The sequence below is a fragment of the Myotis myotis genome, unplaced genomic scaffold, assembly GCF_014108235.1.
Source record: "Myotis myotis isolate mMyoMyo1 unplaced genomic scaffold, mMyoMyo1.p scaffold_m19_p_1, whole genome shotgun sequence".
Classification (NCBI taxonomy): Eukaryota; Metazoa; Chordata; class Mammalia; order Chiroptera; family Vespertilionidae; genus Myotis; species Myotis myotis.
The window spans coordinates 100,960,059-100,986,397 of NW_023416313.1; the positions used below are offsets into that span (position 1 = coordinate 100,960,059).

At 41.0% G+C, this 26,339-nt stretch overlaps 1 long non-coding RNA gene across 1 annotated transcript; it reads left to right on the forward strand.

Annotated features, from left to right (window-relative positions):
• LOC118674614 lies at positions 1-25,351 on the forward strand. The gene is made up of 3 exons (XR_004973678.1): positions 1-53; positions 24,220-24,430; positions 25,103-25,351. It is a non-coding gene; the product is annotated as an uncharacterized LOC118674614 (long non-coding RNA).
• The last annotated feature ends 988 nt before the right edge of the window (positions 25,352-26,339 follow it).

Consider the following 26,339-nt stretch of genomic DNA (forward strand, 5'->3'; position numbering starts at 1 on the left):
GCTTTATTCAAAGTAATGTCCATCGCTAGCTACACATTTCCCCCATCTTTCAGGTAATTTGTGGATACCGTCCCAATAGAAATTTTCTTGTTTTGAGGCAAATCATTCAGAGACCCAATTTTCTTCGTTTATTTTGAAGTGCTGCTCAGAAAGTGCGTGTGCCATCAATCGGAACAAGTGGTAATCTGAAGGAGCAAGGTCTGGTGAATATGGTGGGTGGGTTAATACTTCCCAGGCAAGATCTTTTAACGCGTCTTTAACTGGCTTTGAAGTGTGTGATGGTGCGTTATCATGAAGCAAAATTACTTTGCCATGTCTTCTGGACCATTCTGGTCATTTCACGATCAAGGCCTTGTTCAGATTGATTATTTGTTGTTGGTAATGATTAGTATTCATGGTTTCACCTGTTTTAGAATCTCATAATACACCACACCTTCCTGATCCCACCAAACACAGAGCATTGTTTTCTTTCCAAAGGGATTTGGCCTTGCAGTCGATGTTGATCTGGGTCAACCAATGATTTTGTGCATTTGGGATTCTCAAAATAAATCCACTTTTCATCGCCAGTCAAAATTTGATGCAAAAAAGACTTTCTTTCATGCCGTGGAAGCAACATTTTACTGATGACTTTTCAGTTTTCCATTTGTCTTTCATTCAGTTGATGTGGCACCCATTTTCCTTCCTTTAAAATCTTTCCCATTGCTTGTAAACGACCAGAAATTGTTTGCTGAGCAACGTTTAATCTTTCTGCAAGTAGTTTTTGAGTTTGACACGCATCTTCATCCAATAATGCTTGTAATGTCGGCCTTCAAACTTTTCTGGCTGACCTGGACGTTCTTTGTCTTTCACATCGAAATCATCACTTTTAAAGAGTTTAAACGAGCATTCACAAGTATCTTGAGATGGAGGATATTCACCATAAACTTCCCAAAGTATACGATAACTTTTTCTTCAAAATAAAGTAATGAATTAAAACTTCCCCAAAATGCTCTTTTTTTGACATGAAATTTGATATTTTTAAGTGTAAAAATATGATTTTAACACCTTCAGAAAATTTGACATAAGGAGTTTTGAAGCTTGCTGTCAACACAACAAAATAGCATACATATCAAATCACATATATATCAACATATGTGTAACTTCATCTGTTGAAAAAACACATTATTAACCAGTACATCTGGTATGTTCTTTACTATGCTTGCTATTTCTTTGTTGAAGTTCTCACTAAGTTCCTGGAGTATCCATATAACCATTTTTTTTTTTAAACTCTATGTCTGGTAAGTTGCTTGCCTCCCCTTCATTTAGCTCTTTCTCTGGAAATTTTTTCTATTCTTTCATTTGGGGCATATTCCTTTGTCTCCCCATTTTGACATCCTCTTTGTGTTTATTTTTATGTATTTGATAGATCTCCTATGTCTTTAGTCTTGGTAGGGTGGCCTTACATAGTAGGGTCTCTGGGACCCAGTCCTGGGATCACCTGAGCAGGGTGCTTTAGGACTGTCCTTTGTGTGGGTTATGTGGGCCCTCCTATTGTAATTGAGCCTTGATTCCTATTGGCCTGTTCATGAGTGGCATTGACTTTCAGGCTGGCTGACTGTGAAGATTGACTCATACCTTAGTGTATGAACTGCTGTGCAGTTGCTGACCATATGAAGTGGGATTTGCCCCAACAGGGTCTGGTGCCTGCTGAGATCTTCCTTTAGATATTCTACCTGTGAAGCTAATTGGATCCTGCTCTGATGTTATCTGAAGCTGGCCACTGGGTGTTTTGTTTCTGGGGCCTCTTGTGGGATTCTGGTGCAGGCCAATGTCAGATGCTGTCTTTGACTGGCCCTGGGCAACCTGTTTGGAGTGACAAAGTGATCCACAGTTTGTGGTTGTGTATGCTGGACCTGGGTGTGCATGGGAAGGACCAAGCTGCACACCAAGGCTGTCTTTTACCAGCACTGGGCCCAGGGTTCAAATGAGCAAAAGTTTCAAGGCACCTTGAAATCTGCCTTTGCCTCTGTCCATCTTTTGGCTGCCTGGTAGGCTCCGTCACTGAAAGAGCTCTGGTGGTATTCGAGTTGCATGAGATAGGTTCTCAGTGAGTCATCAGGTAGGGGGTGAGTGGTGGTCACCAGATTGATGTAGGTTCAAAGTTAGTGCAAATGCTGGGTCTTAGGCCACTCAGCAAATGTCCCATGTATAAAAAGTCTAGCTGCCCCCTGCTGGGTGCCTGCATACCTTTATGGTAGGGTGGGGTTTCAAGGAGTTGTTAGGGTAATGCCAGCAGAATTTATGAGACCCAGACAGACCAAGATTTGGTTACCTGAAGAGAGGGCTCTGCACTACTCAAATGTGTGTGGGAAAAATGGCCCCCATCCTAGAGCCACACAATTTAGTCTGTCCAAAATTCTGCCAGGAGCCTGAGCTCAATAGGGCGGGGATTCCTGGAGTTGGGAGTGTGGGGTTAGTGTATTTCTACCCCCATGAGAGGGAGGCACCAGTCAAATTCACAGGAAAATGGGGGTAATGGCCTCTGCTTCTAAGTCACACCACTCAGTCACTGATATACTCCTGGTCTGTCCAGACCTCTACACCCTGGTCCAGAAACAACACATCCTGTGTCCAGTTTCAGATAACATAAATGCAGGAGCTGCCCCCTGGTGGTCAGTGCACTCCCACAGCAGGAGTGCCTCTCAGCCAGAATCTGGGCTAACTGCTGGTGAGCGCAGTGATGGTGGCAGGAGCCTCTCCCACCTCCACGGCAGTGCTAAGGATATCTGTGGGAGTGGGCCTAAGCTATCAGTTGGATATCTCCTGAGGGCTCCCGGACTGTGAGAGGGCATAGGCTGGGCTGAGGGACCCCCCGAATGCAGAAATTTCGTGCACTGGGCCTCTAGTTAGATAATATAAAGTCTTTGAGGACAAAGAACCTCATCTACTTTTGTGTTACAGCACAAAGGAAGAATTTGTCAGTAAATGAAAGACTAAGGTTGGCAAACAATTTCAAGTTTAAAACTATTATAAAAGTTATTTTTTACAAATACCAATAGGTGGCAGTGTTACCCCATGAAAAAAGACATTAATAAAAGTTGAAAATGACTTTATGAATTACCAAACCTGGCAATGATAATGTTCTGGGTTAAAAATCTTTAAGAGAAAGTAGGTTTGATTTTTTTTTTTCTATGCAGGACAGCTTTTCTTTGAATAAGCCAAATGTCATAGAAATCCCCACCTGCTTCATTCATCCTGAGCCCCAGACATCTCCAATAAAAAAAAACTGACTTGGACACCTCTCATTCCAAAGGCCTGTGGGAGTCTGAGGTGCTTCTTGAGATTTCTGCACTACATTGACCCAGAAAAAAACCCCAGAGTTCCCTGAATGATGTTCACTAAAAGCCCATTCCCATAAAACATTCATGAGTTTAAGAGCCTTTAGTGAAGATTTGGAGAAAGGATAGCAGCAAAGTTTACATAGTAGTTACAGAAATAACCTGGAATGAATCAGTCAGCTTCCCAGGTATCATGATGTCCTTTGGCTGCCTACCACCGTGGAGTTTTACTGAATTATTTTATTTCAGTTTTTCTTTTTCTGGTTGGCTCCTCTTTTATCTTAGCCCTGTAACTTCAGATCTCCCTACCCCTTGCCTCCTTCTAGCTCTCTGGTTCTCTCTTCTACTTCCTCTCCATCTTTTTCTCTCTGTCTCTCCGCACTTCCCCAAAACCACCAAGCTGCTCTTCTTAATGTAGGGGGCCCTTCATTAAGTGTGATTCCCCTCCCCAGAAGATATTGATAGCAGTTGATTAACCTGAAACAGAAAGCAAAACAATCTTTCTCTTTTCGTTGTAATAAAATATTTTATTATGTGCCCTGCAAACATTTAAAAAACAGAATTTCAATCACATTTTTTACCTGCCAATTGCAAGATTTTTTTTTTTACCAGGATGTTATTAATGAGGTTCTTAATGTTCTTTACTCCTCCTTCCATTTTCCCTGTGCCTAGAAAAATAAACCTCCCATGATTTATCTTATTTCCTACTTATGCTTCCCCCACTTCTTAGTATTCTTTTTTTATTTTTTTTAAATAAATCTTTATTGTTCAGATTATTACAGTTGTTCCTCTTTTTCCCCCCATAGCTCCCCCCACCTGGTTCCCACGCCACCCTCTGCCCTTACCCCCCCCCCCCCCCCCCCCGCCACTGTCCTCATCCATAGGTGCACGATTTTTGTTCAGTCTCCTCCCGCACCCCCCATACCCCCTCCCCCCCAACCACCCAAGAATAGTCAGTCCACTCCCTTTCTATGCCCCTGATTCTATTATATTCACCAGTTTATTCTGTTCATCAGATTATTTATTCACTTGATTTTTATATTTACTTCTTGATAGATGTGTATTTGTTGTTCATAATTTGTATCTTTACCTTTTTCTTCTTCTTCCTCTTCTTAAAGGATACCTTTCAGCATTTCATATAATACTGGTTTGGTGGAGATGAACTCCTTTACATTGTTCTTATCTGTGAAGCTCTTTCTCTGACCTTCAGTTCTGAATGATAGCTTTGCTGGGTAACGTAATCTTGGCTGTAGGTTCTTGGTATTCATCAGTTTGAATATTTCTTGCCACTCCCTTCTGGCCTGCATAGTTTCTGTTGAGAAATCAGCTGACAGTCGTATGGGTACTCCCTTGTAGGTAAAAGACTGTTTTTTCTTGCTGCTTTTAAGATTCTCTCTTTGTCTTTTGCTCTTGGCATTTTAATTATGATGTGTCTTGGTGTGGTCCTCTTTGGGTTCCTTTTGTTTAGGGTTCTCTGTGCTTCCTGGACTTGTAAGTCTATTTCTTTCACCAGGTAGGGGAAGTTTTCTGTCATTATTTCTTCAAATAGGTTTTCAACATCTTGCTCTCTCTCTTCTTCTGGCACCCCCATAATTCGGATATTAGTACGCTTGAAGTTGTCCCAGAGGCTCCTTACACTATCTTGATATTTTTGGATTCTTTTTTCTTTTTGTTTTTCCGGTTGGGTGTTTTTTGCTTCTTTGTATTTCAAATCTTTGACTTGATTCTTGCGATCCTCTCTAGTCTGCTGTTGGAACTCTGTATAATATTCTTTATTTCAGTCAGTGTATGCTTAATTTCTAGTTGGTCCTTTTTCATATCCTTGAGGGTCTCACTAGATTTCTTGAGGGTCTTACTAAGTTTATCAGCGGTTTCTAGAAAATTCTTGAAAAACCTTATAAGTGTGGTTTTGAACTCTATGTCCTGTAGTTTGCTTTCCTCTATTTCTGTCATTTGTGACCTGTTTCTTTGTCTCTGCATTTTTTATGCTTCCCTGTGTTGATAGAATGGCTTTCTGTGCTAGGTGTCCTATAGGGCCCAGTGGCTCAGCCTCCCCAATTACCTGAGGTGGACACTCTTGCTGCACCCCCTTGTGGGCTTTGTGCACAGTCTTGTTGTAGTTAAGCCTTGATTGTTGTAGGTATCACTGGGAGGAATTGACCTCCAGGCCACTTGGCTGTGAGAATCAGCTGTGTCTGCAGTGGGAGAACTTCTGGGGCAACATTTGCTTCAATGGGGCTTTGGAGCTCACTGAGTCTGCCCCCTGAGGGTGTCCCTTATGGATCTGAGGAGTTGTAATCTGGATGGTCCCACTCTGACCACTGGGTACACTGGCTCCTGGATCTCTAAGGAGGTGCTAATTAAGCCTCTGCCTGCGGCTACCCAGCAGGAGCTATGGAGGTATCTTCAGATTCCTCTTCTTTGTTTGGGATTTGGATGTGCCTAGATGAGCCCCAGCTGTGAAGCAGTGCAAGCTGCTGTGGGGCCTTGGGCCTTCTTTTGGAAGTTCTGGGTCTCTCTGACCCAGCTGCAGTTTGTTAGGTAATTTTCAGATTGCAAAGGGCCCGGCCTTCCATATGCAAAAGCCTCTGTGCACAGCTTGGGTGGGGCGGGGTCGCAGAGGATCAACAGGGCGGTCTGGGAAATAAAGCCCCCCTTGCCCCAGGTTTTCAGCACCCTATTGTCTGAGTACATGGGTTATGCATATATGCATACAAGGCCTTTGGTTCATTACCTCCCACCCACTCACTCTCTCCTTTCCCTCTGAGATTCTGCATTATATTCCATGCTTCCATGTCTATGGATACACTCCATTCATCAGTCTATTTTGTTACTTAGTTTCCATATATGAATGTAATCATGCGATGCTTGTCTTTCTCTGACTGAATTATTTCACTTAGCATGATACTCCCTAGGTCTTTCCATGCTGTCTCAAAGGGTAAGAGATTCTTCTTTTTTACTGCTGCATAGTATTCCATGGTATAAATTTACCACAGCTTTTTTTACCCACTCATCTACTGTTGGGCACTTGGGTTGTTTCCAGATTTTAGCTATTGTAAATTGTGTTGCTATGAACATAGGGGTGCACACATTCTTTCTGATTGGTGCTTCAGGTTTCTTAGGATATATTCCTAGAAGTGGGATCACTGGGTCAAATGGCAGTTCCATATTTAATTTTTTGAGGAAACTCCATACTGTTTTCCACAGTGACTGCACCAGTCTGCCTTCTCACCAGCAGTGTACTAGGGTTCCCTTTTCTCCACACCATTGGCAGCACTTGTCATTTGTTGATTTCTTGATGGTAGCCATTCTGACATGTGTGAGATAGTACCTAATTGTCATTTTGATTTGCATCTCTTGGGTGATTAGTGACTTTGAGCACTTTTTCATATGTCTCTTGGCCATCTGTATATCCTCTTTGGAGATCCTTTGCCCATTTTTTAATTAGATTGTTTGTTTTCCTTTTGTTAAGTTTTATCAGTTCCCTATATATTTTGGATATTAACCCTTTATAAGATGTATAATTGCTAAATATATTCTCCCATAGTGGGATCTCTTTTAATTTTGTTGATGGTTTCTTTTGCTGTGCAGAGCCTTTTATTTTGATGTAGTCTCATTTGTTTATTTTTCCCCTCAATTTCCTTCACCTCAGTAGATGTACTAATATCTATAACATATTGCTATGAGAGATTCTGAGATTTTGCTGCCTGTGATTTCTTCTAGGATTTTCATGGTTTCATGACTTACATTTAAGTCTTTTATCCATTTTGAGTTTATTCTTGTGTATGGTGTAAGTTGGTGTTCTAGTTTTATTTTTTTGCATGTATCTGTTCAATTTTCTTAACACCATTTATTGAAGAGAATCTTTTGACTCCATTGTATACTCTTGCCTCCTTTGTCAAATATTAATTGAGCATAATGGCTTCAGCTGATTTCTGGGTTCTCTGTTTTGTTCCATTGATCTACAGTATATGCCTATTCTTGTGCCAGTACCAGGCTGTTTTGATTACGGTGGCTTTGTAGTATTACTTGAAATCTGGTATTGTGATTCCTCCAACTTTGTTTTTCTTTCTCAAAATCGCTGCAGCTATTTGGGGTCTTTTTTGATTCTATATAAGTTTTTGGAGTATTTGTTCTAGCTCTGTGAAATATGCTATTGATATTTTAATAGGGATTGCATTGAATCTGTAGGTTGCCTTGGGTAGTATGCACATTTTAATGATGTTGATTCTACCAATCCATGAACACGGTATATTCTTCCACTTGTTTATGTCTCCTTTTCCAATGTCCTGTAGTTTTCAGAGTACAGATCTTTTGCCTCCTTGGTTAAGTTTATTCCTAAGTATCTTCATTTTTTTGTTGCAATGGAAAATGGAATTGTTTGTTTAGTTTCTCTTTCTGATAATTCATTATTGGTGTATAAAAAAGCCATCAATTTTGGGGTGTTGATTTTGTATCCTGCTACATTGCCAAATTTACTTATTAAATCTAGTAGTGTTAGGATGGAGTCTTTAGGGTTTTCTATGTACAATATCATGTCATCTGTGAATATGAGAGTTTTACTTCCTCCTTTCCAATTGGATGCCTTTTAGTTCTTCTTTGAATATTTGATAAAACTCTCCTGTGAAGCCACCTGGACCTGTTTTTTTTGTTTGCTGAGAGTTTTATGGTGACTGCTTCTATTTCATCAGTTGTTATTGGCCTATTCAGGTTTTATGATTCTTCCTGATTCAGTTTTGAGAGATTGTTGTTTTTTTTCTAGGAATTTTTCCGTTTCATCCATGTTGTCCTGCTTGTTGGCATACAGTTTTTCATGGAATTTTTTTACATTCCTTTGTATTTCTGTGGTGTCTGTGGTTACTTCTCCATTTTAATTCTGATTTTATTTATTTGGGTCCTCTCTTTTTGTTTCTTTTTTTTAAATTAATAAATCTTTATTGTTCAGATTATTACAGATGTTCCTCTTTTTTCCCCCCATATCTCCCCTCCACCTGGTTCCCACCCCACCCCATGCCCTTACCCCCCACCACTGTCCTCATCCATAGGTGTAAGATTTTTGTCCAATCTCTTCCCGCACTCCCCACACTCCCTTCCCCCCAAGAATTGTCAGTTCACTCCCTTTTTATGCCCCTGCTTCTATTATATTCACCAGTTTATTCTGACTTAATTTTTAGGTGCACTTGTTGATAGGTATTTATTTGTTGTCACTTTATTGTTCATAGATTTTATCTTTACCTTTTTCTTCTTCTTCCTCTTCTTAAAGAATATCCTTCAGCATTTCATATAATCCTGGTTTGGTGGTGATGAACTCCTTTAGCTTTTTCTTGTTTGTGAAGCTCTTTATCTGACCTTCAATTCTACATGATAGCTTTGTTGGGTAGAGTAATCTTGGCTGTAGGTTCTTGGAAGTCATCACTTTGAATATTTCTTGCTACTCCCTTATGGCCTGCATGAGAAATCAGCTGACAGTCGTATGGGTACTCCCTTGTAGGTAACTGACTGTTTTTCTCTTGCTGCGTTTAAGATTCTCTCTTTGTCTTTAGCCCTTGGCATTTTAATTATGATGTGTCTTGGTGTGGTCCTGTTTGGATTCCTCTTGTTTGGGGTTCTCTTCGCTTCCTGGACTTGTAAGTCTATTTCTTTCATCAGGTAGGTGAAGTTTTCTGTTATGATTTCTTCTAATAGGCTTTCAGTATCTTGCTCTCTCTCTTCTCTGGCACCCTGATAATTTGGATGTTGGTACACTTGAAGTTGTCCCAGAGGCTCCTTACACTATCTGCATATTTTTCGGTTCTTTTTTCGTTTTGCTTTTCCGGTTGGGTGTTTTTTGCTTCTTCATATTTCAAATCTTTGACTTGATTCTTGGGATCCTCTTGTCTGATGTTGGATCTCTGTATATTATTCTTTATTTCAGTCAGTGTATATTTAATTTCTGACTGGTCCTTTTCCATTATTTTGGCATTCTCATTAAGATCCTTGAAAGTCTCACTAAGTTCCTCGGAGGTTAGTAGAAGATTCTTGAGTAATCTTATAACCGTGTTTCTGAACTCTATGTCCTCCATTAGTTTGCTTTCCTCCATTTCTTTCATTTGTGACATGTATCTTTGTCTTCACATTTTTGGCTGACTGCGAGGACCCACTGTGTCTATAAGAAGAACTGCTGTGCTGGAGACATCCTTATGGGGCAAGACTTGTTCAGTGGGGCTTTGGTGCTCACTGAGTCTGCCTCTTGAGTGTGTCCCTTATGGATGTGAGGATTTGAAATCTGTTATCTGACCAGGGGTACCCTGGCTCCTGGATCTCCAAGTCAGCCACTCTGTGAGTCCACCCAGCAGGAGCTACAGCGATATCAGCATATTTCTCCTCTTTGTTTGGAATTTGGAAGGTTTGGAGCTCTCTAACCCAGCTGCAGTTAGATTAGGCTGAAAAAGCCAAGGTGATTCCTTTGCACAACTGAAAGGAGGGGATGTAAATTGAGTGGTGTGGGGTCTCAGAGAATCACCACAGTGGAGTGACTTTCATCAGCATGTCCACAACTCCTCGTGTCTCCATGACTCTGCGTCTCTGCAGTCCCGTGCCCCCACAGCAACAATGATCCCTGCAAGCAGCTCTGTGAGAAAGCCCCTCTCACTTTCCAAACCACTGCAAGACAGTCCAGTTTCTCCCCGTAGGAGTCTGGGACCTCAGAATCTCGCCTTAAAGGAGCTTAGTGCGTTCGAGAGCTTGTATCCCCTTCCGATTGAAAAAAACCGCCCACCAAGGTGCAGCCGCCTCGTGCATGCCTTCGTACCTCTGTTCTTGGCGCGTCTGCACTTCCTACCAGGTCTCAATGTGCTTCTTTCTTTCCTTCTAGTTGTAGAACTTCCACTCGGCCAGCTTTCCCGTGGTTCTTCATGATAGCTGTTTTGTCTTATAGTTGTAATTTCAGTGTTGTTGTGGGAGGCAGCACACACAGGTTTATACCTTATGCCGCCATCCTGTTTTTTGATGAGTCTGGCTAAAGTTTCAACAATCTTGTTTATCCTTTCAAAGAACCAGCTCTTTTTAAAAATATATATATTTTATTGATTTTTTACAGAAAGGAAGGGAGAGGGATAGAGTTAGAAATATCGATGAGAGAGAAACATTGATCAGCTGACTCCTGCACACCCCCTTCTGGGGATGTGCCTGCAACCAAGGTACATGCCCTTGACTGGAATCAAACCTGAGATCCTTCAGTCTGCAGGCTGACGCTCTATTCACTGAGCCAAACCAGTTAGGGCATCACAGAACCAGCTCTTGGTTTTGTTGATTTTTTGTATTTTTTTTCTAGTCTCCATGTCATTTATTTCTGCTTTAGTCTTTTTCATTTCCTTCTTTATATGTACTCTGGTCTTTTCTTGTTGTTCTCTTTCTAGTTCTTAAGTTGTAGGGTTAAATAATTTATTATTATTATTATTATTATTGTTATTATTATTATTATTTTTTGAGGTAGGCTTGTATTGCTATGAACTTCCCTCTCAGGACTGCATTCACTGTGTCCCAGAGATTTTGGGTTGTTATGTGTTCATTTTCATTTGTTTCCAGGAAGTTTTTGATTTCTTTCTTGATCTCATTTGTAACCCATTTTTTAATTTAATAATATGCTATTTAGCCTCCTTTTGTTTGAATGTTTTTTAGTTGATCTTCTCAGATCAACTGAATTTGATTCCTCTGTGATCTGAGAAGATGCTTGATATGATTTCAATCTTCTTGAACTTGTAGAGACTTGTTTTGTGTCCTAATATGTGGTCTATCTCTGTGAATGGTAAGTTTTTTAAAATATATTTAGGTGCTCCTACATTGGTTACATATATGTTTACTAGGTTTATATCCTCTTGTTGCATCAGTCCCTTTAGTATTATGTGGTGACTTCTGTTGTCTCTTGTGACAGCCTTCATTTTGGAGTCTAGTTTGTGAGTTATGAGCATTCCTACCCCAGCTTTTTAAAATTTCCATTTATATGAAATTTTTTTTCCATCCCTTCAATCTCATCCTGTGTGACTCTTTGTTCTGAGGTGGGTCTCTTATAGACAGCATATATTTGGGTCATGTTTTCTTACCCATTCTACTACCCTGTCTTTTGATTGGAATATTTAATTCACTTACATTTAAGGTTATTATTATTATTTTTATTATTATTTATTTATTTATTTATTTATTTTTAAAAAAATCTATTTTATTGATTTTTCACAGAGAGGAAGGGAGAGAGATAGAGAGTTAGAAACATCGATGAGAGAGAAACATTGATCAGCTGCCTCCTGCACATCTCCCACTGGGGATGTGCCCGCAACCCAGGTACATGCCCTTGACCGGAATCGAACCTGGGACCCTTGAGTCCGCAGGCCGACGCTCTATCCACTGAGCCAAACCGGTTTTGGCATTTAAGGTTGTTATTGATAGGTACTTATTTATTGCCATTTTAATTCTTTATGCCCAAGTTTCTCTCTCTATTTCTTATTACAGAAGTTCCTTTAACATTTTTTGCAATGCTGGTTTTGTGGTGAGAGACTCCTTTGTCCTTTTTTTTTTTTTTTTTTTCATCTGGGAAGATCTTCATTTCACCATCTATTCTGAATGATAGCCTTGTTGGATATAGTAATCTTGGTTTCAGATCTTCATTTTTCATGAATACTTCATGCCATTCCCTTCTGGCCTGTAGAGTTTCTGATGAGAAATCAGGTGTCAGCTGTATGGGAGCTCCTTTATAGATAACAGTTTGCTATTCTCTTGCTGCCTTTAAGATTCTCTCTTTGTCTTTAATTTTTGGCACTTTAATTATGATGTATCTGGGTGTAGGCCTCTTTGGGTTCTCCTTGGTTGGTATTCTCTGTGTTTCCTGAGCTTGCGTGACTTTTTCCTCACCAGATGAGGGAAGTATTCTGCCATTCTTTCTTTCTTTTTTTTTTTTTTTGGTCATTTTATTATCCATTTTTATTTTATTTTATTATTATTTAAAGAAAATCTTTATTGTTGAAATTATTACATATGTCCCCGTTCCCCCCCCCCCCCCATTTACTACCCCCGCCCCCTGTCCCAGGCCCTCTCCATCCCACTGTCTGCATCCATGGGTTATGTATATATGCATACAAATTCCTTGGTTGTTTACCTCTCACCCACCCACCTACCCCCACCTTCCCTTTGAGATTCTTCTCTCTGTTCCATGCTTTAATTTCTCTGGGTCTATTTTTTTCATCAGTTTATTTTGTTACTTAGATTCAACATCTGTGTGAGATCATGTAATGCTTGTCTTTGACTGACTATTCTTCAAGCAAGTTCTCTATACCTTATTCACTTTCTTCTCCTTCTGGCACTCCCATGATGCATATACGGTTAGTGTCATGCTTTCTCACAAATCCCTTAAAGTGTTCTGTTTTTTAATTTTTTTTTTCTTTTCAGTTCTCTGATTGTGTGTGTTTTTTCTACCTTGTCTTCTAATTTGTTGATCTGATCATTGGCTTCCTCTATCTTCTGTTCATTGCTTCCAATGTATTCTTTATTTCTGCTATGTCATTCTTCATTTCCAACTGGTCATTTTTCATAGTTTATAAATCTTTTCTGATGCTGTTGAGCATCCTTATAATCATTATTCTGAACTCTGTATTTGATAATTTGCTTATCTCCATTTCATTTAGGTCTTCTTCTGGAGAATCCTCTTGTTCTTTCATTTGGGGCTTGTTTTAATTTTGTTGTTGTTTATTTGTTTATTTTTGTCTCCCAATTTTGGCTGCCTGTTGGGGTGTGTTTCTAAATACTAGGTAGATCTGCTCTGACTCCCAGTCTTTTGGGAGAGTTTCTGGGACAGGCCAATGTCAGACACTATTTGTACCTGGTTCTTGGTACCCTTTTTGGAGCTATCATAGATCCACAGCTTATAACTCTCTCTGCTGGGGCTGGGTGCATTTGGAAAGGACCAAGATATGCACCAAGGCCTGCTTTTCCTAACCCTATGCCCAGAAACAGATCAGGCAAAAACTCATAGCACCCAGAGATTTGCCTCTGCCTGCTGTCTCTTAATGAGCTTCAGGTTATAAAGCACAACAAGGCATAAACTTCACAGGGTGGAGTGAGAGTTTTTCTAACTTCTGGGGGAATTGCTTCCCCTTCGTCCCCCCTAGCAAAAGCTGCCTGGATGGTAAAGGTCTGCCTGAGGAAGAGGTCATGCTCTGTATGGGGGGATGACTCAGCACAGGAATCCAGATGGCTGCCCTTTGAACTCTATCCTCAGAGCCACCAACCCTGGATTCTCCTCACACAGCTGTAGTCCACTCTGCCATCCCTTTACCAGAGCCCAAAGTGAGTGGCTCACAGGAAATTTTGTGTGTTGGCCCTTTTAGAAGGTGCCTATATTTCCTGCCATCTCTTCCTGGCAGACAGAAACCTCACTGCTTTGCACAGCCAGATGTTATATGTACCTTTCTCAGGTCTGGTGCTCTGGGCTGGGGAGCTCAGCTTGGGTTTTAGGCCCTGGAGTTTTCAGTGGGAACCTCCTGCAGCTGAGCTATCCCTCCAGACTTCTTCTGCTGCCCCTGAGAGCATTGCCAGCCCTCTTGCATCCCTGCACTTCCTACTAGTCTCTACATGGCCTCCACTTATGTACTTAGTTATAAGGCTTCTCTCCAGCTAGTCTTCAGTTGGTTATTCAGAATGGTTTTTCTACATTTTACTTGTAATTCTAGTTTGGTCCTGGGAGAATGGCAGTACAGCTTCTACTTAATCTGATTAACATTTTAGAATTCCAATTTAATAGCATTTTTGAATGCTTAGTATGTGCCAGATACTGTGCTTAATGGTTTACATATATGATATGATTTAATCCTCCCAACTGCATTAGGAGGCAGTAACTATTATCCCCATTTTATAGATGAGTAAACTGAGATCAGATAATTTTTCCAAGGTCACATAATTGGCAAATGAAATGGGATTTGAACCCAGGCAGCCTGATGCTTGAACTCATGTCCTTATCCATTATTCTTAATCCCTCTCATCACAATTTTTAGTGACTGTATAGTATCAATGTACATTAATTTACTGTTGTATAAGCAAAGTAAGCTTTTATTTTAGCTATTTTCCTAGCTATAAATCTAGTTTATAAGATTTAAAATTTGAACCTCAAAAGTTTTAACCAGACTAGGCCCTATTCTGTGCAGAAACCTTCTTTAGGTACTGTGGGCATTGGTATATGTACATATATGTAAAATGGTTTAGTATTACTTGACCTTGCCATACACATTATGTTTCTGAAAAGTTGTATATATGAGTTGGAAATTTGTTTATATAATTATCTTTTTTCCAACTGAGTTTCACTATTTTAAAGATGTAATCCACTGGAAAACAAATATTTTTCTCTTAATAAAAAGATTTTAAGAAAAATCATCAGTGAACTCAGCACTGTTTGGTGCATTCAAATATTCTGCTTTTGTGCATAGTGAGCTATATTCTTTTACATGACACCTTTAAGAAGAGTTATTTAAATGAATACTTAACATGATTTGTGATTACTTAAAGTTTGAACTATCTGTTCAAATGGAGGTTATATGGATAATTCCAAAATATTTTGTTTGTCTTCAGAATATGCATTTATGCTTATATTGAAATAGGGTAAAATTACAGAGTTCATATAGAGAAGTCGCATTTGTAACTTAGGAGTTGTACATTTGTACATAGCTGTCTGACTTCTGTTCCCTGAGTCAATGTTACTTACTGCATTTTTATCTTTGTGAGATGGAGAGTATCTATTTAATAGAGGAAACTAGGTACTAGAAAAGTGTCAGCTGTTCTAGTTGGTTTTAGAACAATAATTAAGAGCTTTATTTTAAAGCTCACCTGCTGGATTTCTAGACACCTGTTAAAATAAGAGCAAATTATATGGTTATCTAACAAATAACCTAGAACTCTCTTTGCTAAAAAGTATATCATGTATTTTTGGTGACACTTTTGCTTAATTCAACTTCAAGATTTTGTAGGTCCACCATGTCATAGGTGGTGGTGGTACATGGTTCATCAAGAGGCATATACTGTAATGTTGCTACTAGCCACCAAGGGTTCAGCACACTGTAGCCTGTGGATCACATCTGGTGTGTGGCCTGTTTCTGTGCATCCTATGAGCTGATGTTGGTTTTTACATTTTTTTTGGTTTTTACATTTTTAAGTGATGTTAAAAATGAAAGCTTAAAAGCGAAAAAGAATATGAGACAGAAACTGTATGTATCCTGCAAAGCCTAAGATATATACCATCTGGCTCATTTAAAGAAAAAGTTTGCCGACTCTTGAGCCATTGATGTTTGTTGCTCAGAATTATTATTTCATTAAGGGTTGCAAAAGGGTTATATTGTATCATTCTTTCATTAGTAGGTGGAAACTTTTTATACTTTTATAAACAGAAACTTACTTTCATCAACAATTTATTAGCATTAGGAATAGTTTGAATAATTTTTTACTTAATTACTTAATTTTTTTACTCTTTAATACCATTTTTCTTTCTTTTTTTTTAAAAAAATATATATATTTTTAATATATTTTTTATTGACTAAGATATTACATATTTGTCCTTGTCCCCACGTTACCCTCTACCCCCCCCCCATGCCCTCACCCCCCTGTTGTCCGTGTCCATTGGTTAGGCCTACATGCTTGCATGTAAGTCCTTTGGTTGATCTTTCCCCCTTACCCCCAACCTCCCCTACCTTCCCTCCAAGGCCCGACAGTCCAATCAATGCCTCTCTGTCTCTGGATCAGTCCTTGTTCATCAGTTTATGTTGTTCATTATATTCCACAAATGAGTGAGATCATGTGGTATTTATCCGCTCTCCAGTTCCATCCATGCTGTGGCAAATGGTAAGAGTTCCTTCTTCTTCCTCTTCTTAAAGAATACCTTTCAGCATTTCATATAATGCTGGTTTGGTGGTGATGAACTCCTTTAGCTTTTTCTTATCCGTGAAGCTCTTTATCTGACCTTCAATTCCGAATGATAGCTTTGCTGGATAAAGTAATCTTGCTTGCAGGTTCTTGCTATTCATCACTTTGAATATTTCTTGCCACTCTCTTCTGGCCTGCATGGTTTCTGTTGAGAAATCAGCTGACAGTCGTATGGGTACTCCCTTGTAGGTAACTGACTTTCTTTCTCTTGCTGCTTTTAAGATTCTCTCTTTGTCTTTTGCTCTTGGCATTTTAATTATGATGTGTCTTGGTGTGGTCCTCTTTGGATTCCTTTTGTTTGGGGTTCTCTGCGCTTCCTGGACTTGTAAGTCTATTTCTTTGACCAGGTAGGGGAAGTTTTCTGTCATTATTTCTTCAAATAGGTTTTCAATATCTTGCCCTCTCTCTTCTTCTGGTACCCCTATAATTCTGATGTTGGTACGCTTGAAGTTGTCCCAGAGGCTCCTTACACTATCTTCATATTTTTGGAATCTCTTTTCTTTTTTCTTTTTCGGTTGGGTATTTTTTGTTTCTTTGTATTTCAAATCTTTGACTTGATTCTTGGGATCCTCTTGTCTGCTGTTGGATCTCTGTAAATTATTCTTTATTTCAGTCAGTGTATGCTTAATTTCTAGTTGGTCCTTTTTCATGTCCTCCATGGTCTCACTATACTTATTGAGGGACTCACTAAATTTATTGGCGGTTTCCATAAAATTCTTGAAAAACCTTATAAACATGGCCTTGAACTCTATATCCAGTCGTTTGCTTTCCTCCATTTCTGCCATTTGTGACCTGTTTCTTTGTCTCCGCATTTTGGCTGCTTCCCTGTGTTGATAGAGTGGCTTTGTGTGCTAGGTGTCCTGTAGGGCCCAGTGTCTCAGCTTCCCCAGTTACCTGAGGTGGACACTCTTGGTGCACCCCCTTGTGGGCTTTGTGCACAGTCTTGTAGTTATGCCTTGGTTGTTGTAGGATCACTGGGAGGAATTGACCTCCAGGCCAATTGGCTGTGAGAATCAGCTGTGTCTGCAGTGGGAGAACTTCTGTGCTGGAGACACCCTTCTGGGGCAAGACTTGCTTCAGTGGGGTTTTGGTGCTCACTGAGTCTGCACCCTGAGTGTGTCCCTTATGGATCTGAGGAGTTGTGATCTTGATGGTCCCCCTCTGACCACTGGGTACACTGGCTCTTGGATCTAAGGAGGTGCTAATTTAGCCCCTGCCTGAGGTTACACAGCAGGAGCTATGAAGAGAACTGCAGATTCCCCTTCCTTTTTTGGAGTTTGGAGGTGCCCTGATGAGGCTCAGCTGTGAAGCAATGCAAGCCGCTGTGGGGCCTTGGGCCTTCTCTTGGAAGTTATGGGTCTGTCTGGCCTGGCTGCAGTTAGGTAATTATCAGGTTGCAAAGGGCCAGGGCATTCATATGCAAAAGCCTCTGCCGCAGCCTGGGTGGAGCGGGGTCTCAAGGAATCAAAGGACGGAGCAAGCAGCTATGGCGGATCCTTAGTCCTGCCCTAAGGAGTCACGCGTCTCAGTGTCCCGGTAACAGCTGCAAGCACCTCTGAGGGAAAGCCGCCCTCAAGTTCGCCCGCTGCCAGACAGTCCAGTTTCTCCCCGTATGAGTCCTGGGTCCCCAGAGACTTCCCGGAACCGGAGTTCAGAGCCGTCGGGAGCTTGTGACTCCCTCCGGATTCAAAAAGACAGCCGCGTCCTCAGGTGCCAGCCCCTTTCCGCGCGCACGAGCCCCCGTATTACTTTCGCAGCTCCTCTGGCTCTCAGTGTGCTTTTCTTTCCTTCTAGTTGTAGAATTTACACTCAGCCAGCCTTCCTGTAGTTCTAGATGATGTCCGTTTTGTGTTCCTAGAAGATTTTTCAATTGTTGTGGGAGGCAGCAATTTCCTGGTGTTTATCTATGCCGCCATCTTAGTTTCTCCCCTAAAAAAATATATTTAATTGATTTTTTAGAGAGGAAGGGAGAGGGATACAGAGTTAGAACATCGATGAGAGAGAAACATCTATCCGCTGCCTCCTGCACATCCCCCACTGGGGACGTGCCTGCAACCAAGGCACGTGCCCTTGTCTGGAATCGAACCTGGGACCCTTCAGTCTGCAGGCTGATGCTCTATCCACTGAGCCAAACCAGTCAGGGCAATACCATTTTTCAAAATAATGAATTGGTTCTGTAACATTCTCCAAAGTGACCAATTAGGTTTTTTTAGGTTATTATAAAGTAATGGAATTAAACATATTTGAGTGTTTCAATTTATTGCATTACTATTATTATTAGTGTTTAAATTTTCCATATTTGGCCATCAAGATCCTCTTGAGTCTTTTGGGATGACCTTAGTAGTCATTGGTAGCTTTTTGTTTTCTGGCATAATAAGATGTTTCAGATTCATCCTTGTTTCAATTGAAGACCTGGAGTGAGCCAGTTTTTGAAGGTTCTTTTATGTGGAAAATGGAATTTAGAGCCAAATCTCTGTATGGAAGGTACTCATTGCTACTGGATTGGTCATTTTTACTATGCTTTTCCAGTGAAGTTAGCTAGGATGTACATACTTTTTAAATGAATAAAATATAAATTTACATTGGTGTGTACAATTAAAATTGAGGCACACATGGCTTTTACTTAATCTCATTTGTGTTATATGTATATCACTTTCCTTCTACATTGAGAATCTTGTTCTCCATGATGGCAATGATATTACTCATTTGCATTATCCCACAACACACACATACACAAGTCTCCTAGTAACGGCAACAAAATGGTTATTAAAACAGTTTAAAGTTTATGCAGTTCTTTTAGTTCTTAAGGCATATTCTGCTAGTATAGTTTGGTTATTGTGTTCTTATATTCTCTTAGACTAGTTCTTCTCTGTGTGCTTATAATAACCACCAGAGATTTAGGCTTGTTTAATTTCTGCTTTTAATTTTTAGGGATGTTTAAAATTTAATATTGTTTTTTAACTATGTACAATATTTATGTGGTCCTGACAACAAGACTGCGCACAAAGACCACAAGGGGGTGCACCAAGAAAGCATAAAAAATGCGGAGACAAAGAAACAGGACACAACTGACAGAAATGGAGGATATAGAGTTCAAAACCACACTTTTAAGGTCTCTCAAGAACTGTCTAGAAGCGGCCAATAAACTTAGTAAGGCCCTCGAAAAGACTGGTGAGACCACTGATAAATATAGTGAGATCCTCAAGAAATCTAATGAGACCCTCGATGTTGTGATAAAGAACCAACTAGAAATTAAGCATACACTGAGTGAAATAAAGAATATTATACAGACTCCCAACAGCAGACTAGAGGAGCACAAGAATCAAGTCAAAGATTTGAAATGCGAAGAAGCAAAAAACACCCGACAGGAAAAGCAAAATGAAAAAAGAATCCGAAAATATGAAGATAGTGTAAGGAGCCTCTGGGACAGCTTCAAGCATACCAACATCCGAATTAGAGGGGTGCCAGAAGATGAGAGAGAGCAAGATATTGAAAACCTATTTGAAGAAATAATGACAGAAAACTTCCCCTACCTGGTGAAAGAAATAGACTTACAAGTCCAGGAAGTGCAGAGAACCCCAAACAAAAGGAATCCAAAGAGGACCACACCAAGACACATCATAATTAAAATGCCAAGAGCAAAAGACAAAGAGAGAATCTTAAGAGCAGCAAGAGAAAGAAACTCAGTTACCTACAAGGGAATACCCATACGACTGTCAGCTGATTTCTCAACAGAAACCTTGCAGGCCAGAAGGGAGTGGCAAGAAATATTCAAAGTGATGAATGCCAAGAACCTACAACCAAGATAACTTTTTCCAGCAAAGCTATCATTCAGAATTGAAGTTCAGATAAAGAGCTTCACAGATAAGGAAAAGCTAAAGGAGTTCATCACCACCAAACCAGAATTATATGAAATGCTGAAAGGTATCCTTTAAGAAGAGGAAGAAGAAGAAAAAGGTAAAGATACAAATTATGAACAACAAATACGAATCTATCAACAAGGGAATCTAAGAATCAAGTGAATAAATAATCTGATGAACAGAATGAACTGGTGATTATAATAGAATCAGGGACATAGAAAGGGAATGGACTGACTATTCTTGGGGGGGAAAGGTGTGTGGGAGATGCGGGAAGAGACTGGACAAAAATCATGCACCTATGTATGAGGACAGTGGGTGGGGCGTGAGGGCGGAGGGTGGGGTGGGAACTGGGAGGAGGGGAGTTATGGGGGGAAAAAAGAGGAACAAATGTAATAATCTGAACAATAGAGATTTAATTAAAAAAAAAAAAGAATAGGTAGGCAAGTGGGCTTGCTCCAAATTCTCTCTTGAGCTTCATGGATCAGGAGACCTTCATAGATGGTAAAGTCTAGTAATTATTTCATAAAAATGTTTATCTAGATGTACAGGGTGCAGACACAGCCACTGGTGCCCAGGGCGGCAGGGCGAGTGGGTTGTCCCTCTCCTGGGCCACTGGCTCCCGGGACCGCAGGGACTGCGAGGCGTGTGGATTGTCCCTCACCTGGCCGCAGCCTGGCTGGTCCCCATTCCTCTCTTGTGAGCTCATTTGTGCCTGGCTGATCCCCATTTCTCTCTCTCCAGTGTTGAGTGTCTGAGCCATTATGGCGTGACAGCATGAGGGTGTGATGACCATTTGCATATTAGCTCTTTATTATTTATAATATGTCTTAATGTCAGCCTTTTTGAGTTAATCTTGTTTAGGATTCTCTGTGCTTCCTGGACTTGTATGTATGTTTTTGTTTGTTTGTTTGTTTGTTTTTCACCAAGTTAGGGAAGTTTTCTGTCATTATTTTTTCAAAGAAGTTTTCAATTTATTGCTGTTTTTCTTCTCCTTTTGGTAACCTCATGATGCAAATGTTGGTATGCTTGAAGTTATCCAAAAGGCTCCTTACAGTATCCTCATTGTTTTGGATTCTTTTTTCTTTTTGCTCTTCTGATTGGGTGTTTTTTTCTTCCTTATATTTCACATCACTGACTTGATTCTCAGCTTCATTGACTCTACTGTCATTTTTCTGTAAATTCTTTATTTCAGTTAGCTTTTCTTTCTTTCTTTCTTTCTTTCTTTCTTTCTTTCTTTCTTTCTTTATTTTACAATAAATCTTTATTGTTCAGATTATAACAGATGTTCCTCTTTTATCCCCCCATAGCTCCCCTCCACCTGGTTCCCACCCCACTCCATGCCCTTACCCCCCGCCACTGTCCTCATCCATAGGTGTAAGATTTTTGTCCAATCTCTTCACGCCCCCCCCCCCCAACTTTCCCCACCAAGAATAGTTAGTCCACTCCATTTCTATGCCCCTGCTTCTATTATATTCACCAGTTTATTCTGTTCATCAGATTTTTTTTATTGACTTAATTTTTAGATTCACTTGTTGATAGATATGTATTTGTTGTCACTTTGTTGTTCATAATTTTTATCTTTACATTTTTCTTCTTCCTCTTCTTAAAGAATACCCTTCAGCATCTCATATAATCCTGGTTTGGTGGTGATGAACTCCTTTAGCTTTTTCTTGTCTGTGAAGCTCTTTATTTGACTGTCATTTCTACATGATAGCTTTGTTGGGTAGAGTAATCTTGGTTGTAGGTTCTTGCTGTTTATCACTTTGAATATTTCTTGCTACTCCCTTCTAGCCTGCATGGTTTCTGTTGAGAAATCAGCTGACAGTTGTATGGGTACTCCGTTGTAGGTAAATGACTTTTTGTTTCTTGCTGCTTTCAAGATTTTCTCTTTGTCTTTTGCCCTTGGCATTTTAATTATGATGTGTCTTGGTGTGGTCCTCTTTGGATTTCTCTTATTTGGGGTTCTCTTCTCTTTCTGGACTTGTAAATCTATTACTTTCATCAGATAGGGGAAGTTTTCTGTCATTATTTATTCTAAGAGGCTTTCAATATCTTGCTCCCTCTCTTCTTCTGGCACCCCCATAATTCGGATGTTGGTACGTTTGAAGCTGTCCCAGAGGCTCCTTACACTATCTTCATATTTTTGGATTCTTTTTTCTTTTTGCTTTTCCGGATGGGTGTTTTTTGCTTCTTCATATTTCAAATCTTTGACTTGATTCTTGGGATCCTCTAGTCTGCTGTTGGAACTCTGGGTATAATTCTTTATTTCAGTCAGTGCATGCTTAATTTCTTACTGGTTCTTTTCCTTTTTTTGGCATTCTCATTAAGAACCTTGAGAGTCTCACTACATTTCTTGGAGGTCTCACTAAGTTTCTCAGAGGTTTGTAGAAGATTCTTGAGTAACCTTGTAACAGTGGTTTTGAACTCTATATCCAGTAGTTTGCTTTCCTCCATTTCTGTCATTTGTGACCTGTTTCTTTTCTCCGCATTTTTAATGCTTCCCTGTATTGATAGAATGGCTTTGTGTGGTAGGTGTCCTATTGGGCCCAGTGGCTCAGCCTTCCCAATTACCTCAGGTGGACCCTCTTGGTGACCCCTTTGTGGGCAGGGTGCACAGTCTTGTTGTAGTTTAGCCTTGATTGTTGTAGGTATCACTGGGAGGAACTGACCTCCAGACCAATTGACTGCGAGGATCCGCTGTATCTATAGTGGAAGAACTGCTGTGCTGGAGACACCCTTAGGGGCAGGACTTGCTTCAGTGGGGCTTTGGTGCTCACTGAGTCTCCTTCTTGAGTGTGTCACTTATGGATGTGAGGAGTTGAAATCTGGTATCTGACCACTGGGTACACTGGCTCCTGGATCTCCGAAGAGGTGCAAAGTCAGCCATTGCGTGAGTTCACCCAGCAGGAGCTACAGCAAGATCTTCAGATTTCTCCTCTTTGTTTGGGGTTTGGAAGTTTTGGAGCTCTCTGACCCAGCTGCAGTTTGTTAGGTTAAGCTGCGAAAGGACAGGCGATTCATATGCAAAAGCCACTGTGCACAGCTTGGGTGGGGTTGTAAATTGGATGGGGTGGGGTCTCATGGAATCACCAGGGCGGAGCAAACAGCGATGGCTGTCAGTCAGCCATCTCCGCGTCTCTGGGTCTCTGGGTCTCTGTGTTCCCCAAGTCCCGCACACCCACAGTAACAATGATCCCTGTGAGCAGCTATGCAAGAAAGCCATCCTCACTTTCTGACCTGATGCCAGACAGTCCAGTTTCTCCCTGTAGGAGTCTGGGTCCCCAGAGTCTTGCTGGAAATGAGTTCAGAGCAGTCTGGAGCTTGTATCTCCCTTCCAATTGAAAAAAACAGCGCACCCAGTTACCAGCCTGTTTCGTGTGCCTCCGTACCGTCTACCCAGTCTCAATTTGCTTTTTTCTCTCCTTCTAGTTGTAGAACTTCCGCTCAACCAGCTTTCCCGTGGTTCTGGATGATAGCCATTTTGTCTTTTAGTTGTAGTTTTGTTGTGGTTGTGGGGGACAGCATGTACAGGTGTATACCTTATGCCGCCGTCTTGGTTCTAGCTTTTATTTCTAACTGGTTCTTTTTGTGCTATTGTCGTTCTCAGTTAGTTCTTTGAGCATCCTTATAACTAGCGTTTTGAATCTAGTAGATTGCTTATCTCCATTTTGTTTAGTTCTTTACTGGAATTTTGTTCTGTTGTTTCATTTGGGCCATCGCTCTTTGTCTCCTCATTTTGGCCGCCTCCCATGTATTTGTTTCTATGTATTAGATAGAGCTGCTATGTGTCCCAGGGTTGGCAGCATGGCCTAATGTACTAGGTGTCCTGTTGGGTCCAGTGGCACAGCCTCCCCAATCACCCCAGTAAGGCCCTGGAGGTGTGCCCCCATGTGGGCTATACACCCTCCTGTTGTAGTTGAATCTTTTTAAAAAATATGTTTTTATTTATTTCAGAGAGAGGAAGGGAGAGGGAAAGGAAGGTAGAAACATCAATGATGAGAGAGAGAATCATTGATCGGCTGCCTTTTACATGCCCCCTATTGGAGGTTGAGCCCACAACCAGGGCATATCCCTGACTGGGAATCAAACTGTGACCTCCTTGTTCATAGGTCGAAGCTCAACCACTGAACCAGACTAACCAGGCTGTAGTTGAGTCTTGTTTGCTGTTGGCACTTCAGTGGGAGGGATTTACCCAGGCTGAGGCAAGGACTGGCTGCAAGGACTGGCTGTGACCACTAACCACCGACTTCTAACAACCTTGGAGGATCGGCTGTGCAGAGACCCACTGCATAGAGCAGGACCTACTTCAGCAGGGCTCAGGTACCTGTTGAGTCTGCCCTTGAGTGTATCACTTAGGGGATGGTTGGGTGGTGTTGCTTCAACTTGGTCTAAAGCTGTCTACTGGATGTGCTGGCTTTGGGGCCTCCCTGGAGGCATAGGCCAAGATCAGCCACTGCCTGTGTTCTACCCGGGGTCACTAGGCATAAACTACAAAGCGATCTGTAGATGGCTGCTTCTTGTGTTGGGCTTGGAGATGCTCACTTGAGGCCAAGCAGGCAAACAAGGCTGGCTGCTGCTGGGTCTGGGGTCACTCAGCAAGCCTCTGGCTGAGGCCAGATGCTGCTTGTTTGAGAGATTTAAGAAAAATCTGAAGCATGAGCCAAGATAGGCCTTTCCTCTCATAAAGCCACTGGACACAGTTTGGGTGGGACCCAAAGTTGGGTAGGGCAGGGGCTCAGGGAATCACCAGGGTGGGTCAAACAGTGTGAGACAAGTTTATGGAGTCTCTGGCTCTGTGGGGAAGGGCTCATCGAAGGAACAATGGCTTCTGCCAGCACCTCTGTCTACAAAAAACCTGCCCCTTTAGCTCTCATCCTGATGCCAAACAATTCATCTCCTCCCCATACATCTCTGGTGCCTTTCAAGCTGCTGACCCTGCACTGGAGCTCAAACTCCTTCAGCCTCAATTTCCACCTTTTTTTTTTTTTATAGTCAGAAGTTAAGGAGACTTTCCTGCCTGGAACCCCTCACTCCTCAGGGGTGACCCCCACAGCCAAGGTATACCTTTTCATTTTTATCCACCACACCTGGGTGTGGGACCAGCTCATCCATGCTTCCTCCCCTTCTACCAGTCTTGATGTAGCTTCTTTTTTGTTGTTATTGTTAATCCTCACCTGAGGATATTTCTCCATTGACTTTTAGAGAGAGTGGAAAGGAGGAGAGAGAGAGAGAGAGAGAGAGAGAGAGAGAGAGAGAGAGAGAGAGAACATTGATGTGAGAAAGATACATCAATTAGTTGCCTTCTGCTGCACCCCAACCAGGAGTGGAGGGGCTAGGGATCGAGCCTGCAATCAAGGTATGTGCCTTTGAACAGAATGGAACCAAGACCCTTTAGCCCATGGGCCGACGCTCTATCTACTGAGCCAAACCAGCTAGGGTTGTGGCTTCTTCTTTAATTTCATAGTTATAGGACTTTCATTCATCTTGATTTCAGGTGGTTCTGAATGACGGTTGTTCTGTAGTGTAGTTGTAATTTTGATGTTAAACCTGAGTCATTTTAATACTCTCTTGTAGTTAACCTTCCAGTGGGGAAGATAGGTCTTAAAAAAGAAACAGAAAGTGAACTGCTGAGAAGAGCACATAAAGGGAAGAATGGGAGACTAGGACCTTTACAGGGATGATTGTCAGAGGAGGCTTACGTGGAAATGACATCTGGGTCGAAACAGGAAGTATGGGTAGAAGCTGGCCATGGGATGGGAGAGTGGGTGGGGAGCACGTGTGTAGGTGAAGAGGACAGCAAATGCAAAGTCTTTAATGTGGGAAAGAACATGTGTATTCAACACACTGAGCAATGTGGCCAGAGCTTACTAAGTTAGAGGAAGTGTGATGTGAGATTAGGTTGTAGATAGGCAGGAACCAGATCCTGTCCCCTTTTGAATGCCATGGTGATGAATTTAGATTTTATATTAACTGTAGTGGGGAGCTGTTGAAAGATTAGGCAAAGGGGAATGACGATCAAACTTGGGTTTTAAGGTCATTTAGTATTATTTTACATATATTGTTAAATGTGATTAAAGGTAAAAAATAAAGTCCATAATATTTTATGCATAACGATTTCTAAAATGTAACTGGTGAAAACAGAGGTGCTAGAGGTTAGTGATTTGGGGGAAATATTGTAGGCGTTTAAACTGAATAGTTACTGTTCATTGAGGATCTGTTAAATATCAAG